The sequence below is a fragment of the Triticum urartu genome, unplaced genomic scaffold (genome assembly GCF_003073215.2).
Source record: "Triticum urartu cultivar G1812 unplaced genomic scaffold, Tu2.1 TuUngrouped_contig_4277, whole genome shotgun sequence".
Classification (NCBI taxonomy): Eukaryota; Viridiplantae; Streptophyta; class Magnoliopsida; order Poales; family Poaceae; genus Triticum; species Triticum urartu.
This window is the reverse complement of record NW_024114852.1, coordinates 13526-22627: the sequence shown is the minus strand read 5'-3', so window position 1 is coordinate 22627 and position 9102 is coordinate 13526. Positions and strand designations below refer to the sequence as shown.

At 40.5% G+C, this 9102-nt stretch overlaps 1 pseudogene; it reads left to right on the top strand.

Moving 5' to 3' along the window:
• Nucleotides 1-14: 14 nt before the first annotated feature.
• Nucleotides 15-9102, top strand: LOC125527601 (annotated as a pseudogene).

Below are 9102 nucleotides of genomic sequence, written 5' to 3'. Positions count from 1 at the left end.
GGAGGGGGGCGTGGGGGAGACAGCCAGGACGGTGGCCGTCGAAGACGGCGCCGGCGGTTGCGCCAAGCTCGACCTCGGCTTCATGAGCTTCAACCAGGTCCGTACACTGATGAGTTAATGGTACCTGGATCGACTTGGATCGTTCGTGTGCATGCATGCATCCGCCAATTATTTGCCGTAGCTTCGTGGTTCACCCACAGACATGACATATCAGTTTGTGCGTTTCCAGCGATAACACATGTGTGCTTTCCTCTTTTCCATTTCTCGTGCGTTGTTGTGTTTTTGTTTTCGAGTCGTTGTCGTGTTGTGTCGTATCATTGGTTGCAAGGATTTCAAAAAAAAAAAGATTCACAAAGAGTGCTTATCAGGCTTGTGAACATTGCTCCATTATTCAGAGAGAAGAATATGGAGCTCTCAGGTGCTCCATACTCCCATACGAACATTTCCTTTAAAAAAAATACTGAGAATTTTTTAAAAAAAATCTAGAATACAGGGATATCAAACCTGGGTCTGATCTACCCCTGTATGAAATTTTGTGAAAGAATACCAGGAAACGTATTCGTGGCAAAAAAGATAAAAAATTCCTATGTATAGAAAAACACTCTTTGGATGGATTTTGTTCGGACAGTATTTCCTTCGCCATAAATAAGTTTTTGGGTATTTTTTTCATGAAATTTCACACGGGAATAGATCGCGGACCCATGTTTGGTATCCCCAAAATTCAGATTTTTTTTTATTTTATTGGTACTTTTTATGATTAATTTTCGCATAGGGGTGTGGAGCACCCAAGAGCTCCTGTGTATTTTCCATACATTATGCCTTTTGTTGGTGGAACTTTTTTCCAAAAAAATACAAGAGAACTTCAGGTTTCACAGCCCGTATGTGGTCAAGGCTTGTAAAAATTGATGTTATTCCAAAGTTCAAAATTTTCATTATTCCTTCGAAAGCCAAATGTTTTTTTTTCTTCCCTCTGAATCAGTTTCGAATTTTTCATTATTCCTTTTTCTTCCCTCTGACTCTGAATATGCTGGTTCATTTTAATTCTGTACGGAAAATCTAAACATACGGGCGTCCGGCGCCAAGCGTTCTGTCTCCCACCTTTCCATCCGGAAGGTTTCCCACCGTTCGCCAGGCGGTGGTGTGCCTCTAACTCTACGCACAAAGATCATCTTTCTACTACAGATATCATCGCATTTTCACGCCAACCTTTGCATTATCATCATCGTCATTTGGTGTCTGATTCCATGTGCTCATAGTTCAAATGGAGAATTTTGCGTGTGGATTTGTGTTTGTGTTTTGCGGTGGTGCACCGTTCGTAGCAAAAAGTGCAAATTGATACAATACTATTCAGAAAGTATACAACAACGTTTGGCTGTCACAACGAGAACGGTGGCAGTGCCAGAAATTCAATCTCGAGTATTCAGTTTAGTTTTGTAGTCAAATAAATGAATTTCTATTAAAAATCAAGAGTTGTACATGTGTATATTGATTTTACCAAAAAGCTGGAGAGTCAGTTGAGTACCAACTTAAACGTGGCTTCGCCACCAGGCGAGAATGCTTGTAAGTGAAAATTGCTCTGTTGTACAGAGGGAAGAACATATTATGTTTTACATTTTGAAGGAATTAGGAAAATTTCGAAAAGTATTACCCCAAAAATAATTATCCAAAAGTTGTTCCTTACCTAATGTTGTCTGAATGTGTGTGGTGGTGTAAGTGTGTGTGTGGGTCTACTCCTTTTACTCAGAGTTCGGAGGTAGAAAATTTTGCCACACAGAGCATTAACCAATGGTGGGAAGCTTTACTCTGATATAGTATAGGACCTCCTAACCCCTGGACTGAACATATTAGAAGATACTAGTACTATACTTTGTTCCTCACTAAGATTAATATTGTGCTATATGCATCAACGTAGGTAACATATCCCCACATGATGGATTGGTTAGAAGGGCTCGGGGTGGAGATGGAGAGATCGGACATGTCTTTCTCAGTGAGCACACAATCGAAAGGCGGCGGCGGAGGATGTGAGTGGGGCAATGGCAACGGTATCTCAGGCCTCTTGGCGCAAAAAACCAACATATTAAAACCCAGTTTTTGGCGCATGGTCTCTGAGATAATCAAGTTCAAGAATGATGCACTGACGTAAGCAGTACAGTTCGCATATTATAATACTTCCGTTCATAGCTGGATGCCTTGTGTTTATACTATATGATGACAGTTAATTCGCTGGTTTGATCTTTGAAATGAAGGTACCTGGAGGACCATGAACACAACCCTGATCTGGACCATAATGAGACATTGGGGCAGTTCATTCAGTCGCATGGATATTCCCTATCGTTTCAAGAGGCTTATCTTGTACTGCTTCTGTCTAATCTACTTGCTTATGTCCTCCTTTAGTGTAACCAGAAACCCTTCATTTGGCAAAATCTCACATCAGAATTCTGCTTTCAATTTTGACTTTTGAGTAAATGGCACGAAATTGTACATTTGGTGCAGATTCCAGTCTGCACAGGCATGTGGTCATGTTCATCACAAGATGTTTTCAGCTTGTCTGCTTTCTTCGTGTTGTCATTTTGCCGTAACAATGACCTTCTTCAGGTGCCCAGCTACTTCCTATGCATGTTCCTTTCCCATTGCATTTGTCTTTGTGCATTTGAAAGCTGATTAAATCGCTGCACTCAGCTGTTTCGTCACACCCAGTTTCCCACTGTCAAGCCTTGTTCGCAGTCCTATGCAAACAAGGTATGCATTGCGATCCAGCAGCCTCAAAAGAGGTTGCACATTTGTAGTTGTTACACTTTTTAGGCTTTTGCTGTAGGCAAATGCAGGGACTGAACAATGCGACTATTGCAGGTAAAAGGAGAATTGGAGAGCATGGGCTGTCGAATTAAAACCAGCTGTCGGGTCAAATCTGTTTCAAGTCTTGATGGATGTGCGTACATGCGTTACTGTTTGTTTATTGCCTGTACAAACAATGAGTCATCATATATATTATTGATTTACTGGCTGAAACAATCCTCTATCTTGGCACTGCAGTAGGTGGTTTCAGAGTCTTGGAGAATGATGGGTCAGAGGAAACATACGACAGTGTCATCCTTGGGGTCCATGCACCCAATGCTCTCAAAGTACTAGGAGTGGAAGCTAAACATCACGAACGGAGAATTCTAGGTGCTTGTCAGTATGTCCAAAGGTAAAGCTTGCCTAGTGTTGCTAAAAAACACATAAATAAAGTTTGATCTGATCTACTGATTGTCCGAGACGTTTATGTTGCAGGGATATATACCTCCACTGCGATCAAAATCTGATGCCCCGAAATTCGTCAGCATGGAGTGCCTGGAATTTCCTGGGGACAACTAGCAGGGGTTTTTCTGTTACTTACTGGCTAAACCAAATTCAGGTAAATTCTCTGCTTTTCGTATGTATAGTTTGGTATAATGAATTAATTTTACTGATGGCATTTTTTTTATGAAATGGCCATTCCCTGGCTTTATTACGACGCTGAAAACATTTTATATGTTTTGCATGTCGTCAGGACTAGGCATGCCTCCTCAACAAAAAGAAACCAAATGAAAAAAAATTCATCTTGTTAGAACTTAGAACACCCTGTAGAGCAGGCTCAAAAATAACAGCAAAACGGAAGCTTCGGCCTAACCCCTCCAGCAGCTTGAATTAATTACTTAATTGTTAACTGTGGTATATTTGTTCTTTTTTCCTCTTCTAGAAAATTGAATCTGCCAGGCCTTTCTTGGTGACACTCAACCCCCCTTGTGTTCCGGATCATGTACTGCTTAAACGGAATACAAGGCTTCCTGTTCCATCTGTGGCCGTGGCGAAAGCTTATCTTCAGCTTGATCAGATCCAGGGAAAGAGGGGAATATGGTTCTGTGGGACATATCAAGGTAACTTGTTTCATGAATTTCAGTTTGTAGATATGTACGATATACTTATATATACTACATTAAAGTTAAGTGTGAAATGATCTAAAGAGCACTAGGTCTCAAATGTCTCTTCTACATTGGATCTTAGGTCATGGCTTCTACGAAGATGGACTAAAGGTATTTGCGTGCCCAACCTGTCCATTTTTCCTTTTAGATCTGCCTCGCATAGTGAACCATACTGTTGCGTGCTAAATTGCTAAGGGTCCAGCAAAGCTAAACATAACTACAACTAGCCATATCGTTCCCTGCAAAAAACTAACTAACCATCTCCTTGCTTAGTTCCATGTTTTTCGTTTATTCATCTATGGGGGCTGTTTATGTTGGGAATTCGCCGCTTGCCGTAGATTAGATCACCTACAGTACGCCGGTGCAACTAGTCTCAGGACTGAACCACGTACAAAGCTAGAAGCAAGCAAGCAAGCACCCGGCTGGATCGATTCCCACGTCCACTAGCACATGCACGTACAAGTCGCCGTAATCAACCTCGACGGAACACAACTCGCCGAGACGGCCGAAACACACGTACGCACACGAGAGAGTATTTGTTTTGCCTCAGCCCGTGGGCTTCATCGGTTGTTTTTACTTTTCTATTTATAAGATGCAGATTACGTGACCTTGACTCACACGGACACATACCGACTAACCTGCAACCTGACTCCAACTAGGACTCCTTGTAGTACTAACTCACGTAGAAAGTCTAGGACTCAACTCTAAACATTATACGCACGTGGGGAGTTTGGAATATCCAACAGTTTACACCACCCTGACATATATGCTTTTAGTTTCAGTCACATAATTTAGAGTGACTATTTCATGACTAGTTATGTGAGGTCTTTTTGTGTTGGACATATTGAATCGATGCAGTCCGGGAAAGCAGCAGCTCAAGATTTGCTTGGGAAGAATGAACCCAAAGAAGATGATTCCATCATGGACCGAGGCTGTGGCGCGCTTTCTTGTTGCAAGATTTTTCAACCAATACATATCCATTGGTAACTTGATGTGAGTCCTCGTACGAAGTCGAGATACTACGCGACGTCTAGTTATGCTTGTTGTTCACCTTAATTGTTTTTGTACAGATTGGTCGAAGAAAGAGGTAGTGTGTTCACCTTTGGTAAAGCTTGCGACAAATGCCGTGTAAAATCTGTCATCCAAGTTCATGACCCCTTGTTCTATTGGAAGGTTATCTTCTCTTCTCTTGTTGTGACTACACGTGCATTTAAAATAATTCTGAGTAGTGATGTGTCCGTGGATGTTTCCTAATTTCGTATATACTCCATGCTTTGTACACCTGGTTCTTTCATGTGTTTATCCTGGCTCTTTCATGGCTTTCAGGTTGCAATAGAAGGAGGCATGGGCTTGGCAGAAGCCTATATCGACGGTTGTTTCTCTGTTCTTGACAAGACAGAAGGCCTTCTGAATCTTATCCTGGTAAAACTAAATCATAGTCCATGAGCTTATGGGTAGAGCTGTTTCCTGTTCATTACAGATCAAATCCATGATCAATTACTTTGCAGATTCTCATTGCTAACAGAGACGAGCGTAGGAACCGACGTATTGCCAGAAAAGGGTTCTGGAACCTTCAATTCCCCACTAAATTTATATGAATTGATTATAAAATGAAGTTGTACCTATGAGTATGCGTTTGTGATTAATCATGTACATAAATTTTTTTGCTTTACAGGTTTTGGTTGTCACCCGTGTATGTACTAGCTCAATTGGCATATGCTAAACACTTTTTGCGCCACACCTCGATGAAGAACACTGCGACACAAACTCGTCGAAACATCTCTCAGCACTATGATCTTGTCTGCACTCATGTCTTCTTTTGTTATTACATCCCATCATGATTAAGATAACTAGCTGCTTAGATCAATTCGTAATACCAGATTTACGGCAGATATTATTGAGATTGAGATTTTTGTGTTCCAAACCTCATCAAAAAGATTTGTTATCATTATTTACTTGTGATACGCCGAAATACTAAATAGTACTAATAGTTCTCTTTCTTATATATGTGCGCAGAGTAACGATTTTTTCTCGCTTTTTCTGGATAAATCGATGACATACTCTTGTGCAGTTTTCAAGGTTTGTAAATCCTATGTTTTGTTCTACAGCTTGTAAATTTTGCAGAGTACTTTTATTAATTCATGGACTAAGATTAAATTGCTAGGATAATGAAAGCTTAGAAGCAGCCCAGCAACATAAACTTAGCCTTCTAATCAACAAGGTAATACTTACATTTCTCCAGAGATTGCATTATTAGATTGATTACTAGTTGGACAATGTTGTGAACATGATCTGATGGTACTTCATTCTTGCAAAATACACATTTAACCAAAGGCTAAAGTCAAGAGGGGGCATCATGTTCTTGATATCGGTAGCGGCTGGGGAAGTTTAGCAATGGAAGCAGTTAAGCAAACTGGCTGCAAATACACTGGAGTCACTTTGTCGGCGGAGCAGCATAAATACGCTGAGAGAAAAGTCAGAGAAGCTGGCTTAGAGGTTAGTTCTATGTTACTCCTCCTTTACACAGTACCTGTCCGGTTTAATAGTTTTTCAGTATTATTCCACCATATGTGTTCATTGAGGAAGTGTGTGTATATAACCCTGTGAAGCAGACCGACTCGTTCCATCACAGCCCACTCGAAATGAAACGGTATTATCCCGCACGCCCACCGTTGCTGACAACACCGATCCTCCACACGACACTACCAGACCAGGGACAACACCCCGGGCATGAGACCCACCCCGGGGAGTGAAACAACTACCACTTCGCCATCGTTGACCAGTGGAACTTTACTGCAGCATATTTCAGAGTCGAGTAGTTTGGATTGCCGTATATTAATTATAATTTCGTAACTACAAAACAAATATAGACGTGCATGGTGAATTAGTATTATTTTGCCCCAGCTTATATGCTTTGGCAGGGTGAAGTTTTAGCTAACAATTCTACTGTCTATTGTTATTAATTTTCAGGACCGCATAAATTTTCTGCTGTGCGACTACCGTAAAATACCACCTTTTAAGTATGACGCAATCATAAGCTGGTAAGTGTTACTATATTACAGATGTGCACTGTGACTTCGACAATACCGGTGCTTGTGGCTGTACTTAATGTATTCCTCTTATGTAAATCAGCGGTATGATTGAACATGTTGGCCATGAATACATGGACGAATTTTTTGCTTGCTGCGAGTCTTACTTGGCTGAAGATGGGATATTGGTCCTCCAGGTTAGTGCATCAACAACTAAGTAGTATATTTCCAAACAACTTCACGGCTGGATTCCACTGTCCCTACGAACGCCAACCAAGTAGTATATGCCATATTTTCGGTGCACAAGAACGAGGATTAGGCCTTATTCTCTCGGATTGGCGGAAAAAATCCAATGAAAGATAGTCCTTATTATCCAAACAAGACCTTAAGTTTATCATGAACTAACTATTATACATGTGTTCAGTTCATCTCAGTCCCAGAGGAACGGTACGAGCAATACAGAAAAAGGCCAGACTTCATAAAAGAATACATATTCCCTGGTGGTTGCATTCCTTCTTTGGCCCGTATAATGTCTGCCATGACCACGTCATCAAGGTTCTGGTACGTTTTACATGAATCGAACAATATTGATTGGTTACTTCATGGCCATGGATGAATCTCCATCAATTAAACCTCCCTGATCTTGTTGTGTACTGGGTGTAGCATAGAGCATGTTGAGAATATTGGGCCCAATTACTACACAACTCTGATGCACTGGAGGGACAATTTCATGGCCAACAAAGAGTAAGTATCACTTTGTCATTCACTATTCAAGAATACTGTTGTACACTTAATTATGAAAATTTTGGTAAAAACAAGACTAGCTTATATAACTATATACTCCCTCCATTTTTGTATACAAGGCCACAAACCCATATTACAGGTACCAAGGTAGAAATTAATGGCTACTTAAACCAATGTTGCAAACTAGTCTTTTCTCCTTGCTTGACGTGTTAGTTAATGTGTATTTTTCTCTACAACGCACAACAAAACAACTCTCTCACTCCTCGTTGGTTGATTAATACGGTGCATGCAAATCAATCTTCTCACTCCCGCATGCATGCATGAGGTATTAATGTCTTCGGTTGCTAGTACGAGGCAAACCTCATCAATTTTACATCGGTTTGTGTTAGTGGCCTTGTATAGCTGCAAATTGTACTTTTCATAGTGGCCTTGTATACAAAAATGGAGGGAGTATCATATGTTCATTGAGCGGGTAAATTTGTTGTGACGATTATATACACATATTCGTACATTGTTACAGTTGGTTGCTCAGTTAGTTTTAATTTCTTATCCATTTCTTCTTCTTGCAGTGAAGTTTTGGCCCTGGGCTTTGATGAAAGATTCCTCCGTATATGGGAGTACTACCTCATATTCTCTGCGGCTGGTTTCAAGTCACGAGCACTTGGAGATTACCAGGTATGCTCTGTGTACATAAGTATTTACCTATCCTATTTCCAGACAAATGTAAGTCATATGCTCCATCCGGTCTTAAAAGGATGACATCTTGGAAATCAGCGACCATTAGTTTTCACTGCAGTAAATCATAAAACATTATTAAAAAAATCAAATGATGAAAATTGTTTTTGTTGAGAAAGACCTAAAAAATGACATTTTCACAAATCAAATCAAAATATTTAATAAATTGTACTGGTCAGATTTTTGAAACTTTGACCAAATTATCTTTGAACCTTCACCTTTTTGTGGAAAGGAGGTATTGCTCCAGGTACTGATTGTGGTACCTGAATGGACAAATGGCTGACATGTATATACTGTATGCAGGTTGTTTTCTCTCGTCCAGGCAACCGTCGGCTAGGCCAGCCTTGATGGCTAAAGACAGCATATCCTTCTCCGTTTAGCGTTCGTTACTTCTCGACTACCTACAACCTTTTTTAATAAGTCAGTCGTGGAATGGTTCGTTCATACTGGCAGCCTAATCAGGCGGTTTGGTGATCTGTCGTGTTATTTAATCATGCAATGGTTGGTTTTTTCGTGGCAGTGTATTCTTATCCATCAATTAACGTGTATGTGTGTATGCAAGTGCTACTTTAGACTGGTAACGAGAATTTGAGAATTGCATGTAAGGAACTGGTTTGTTTGCTTTGGTATCTATCAGAAAGGGTTGATGTCCC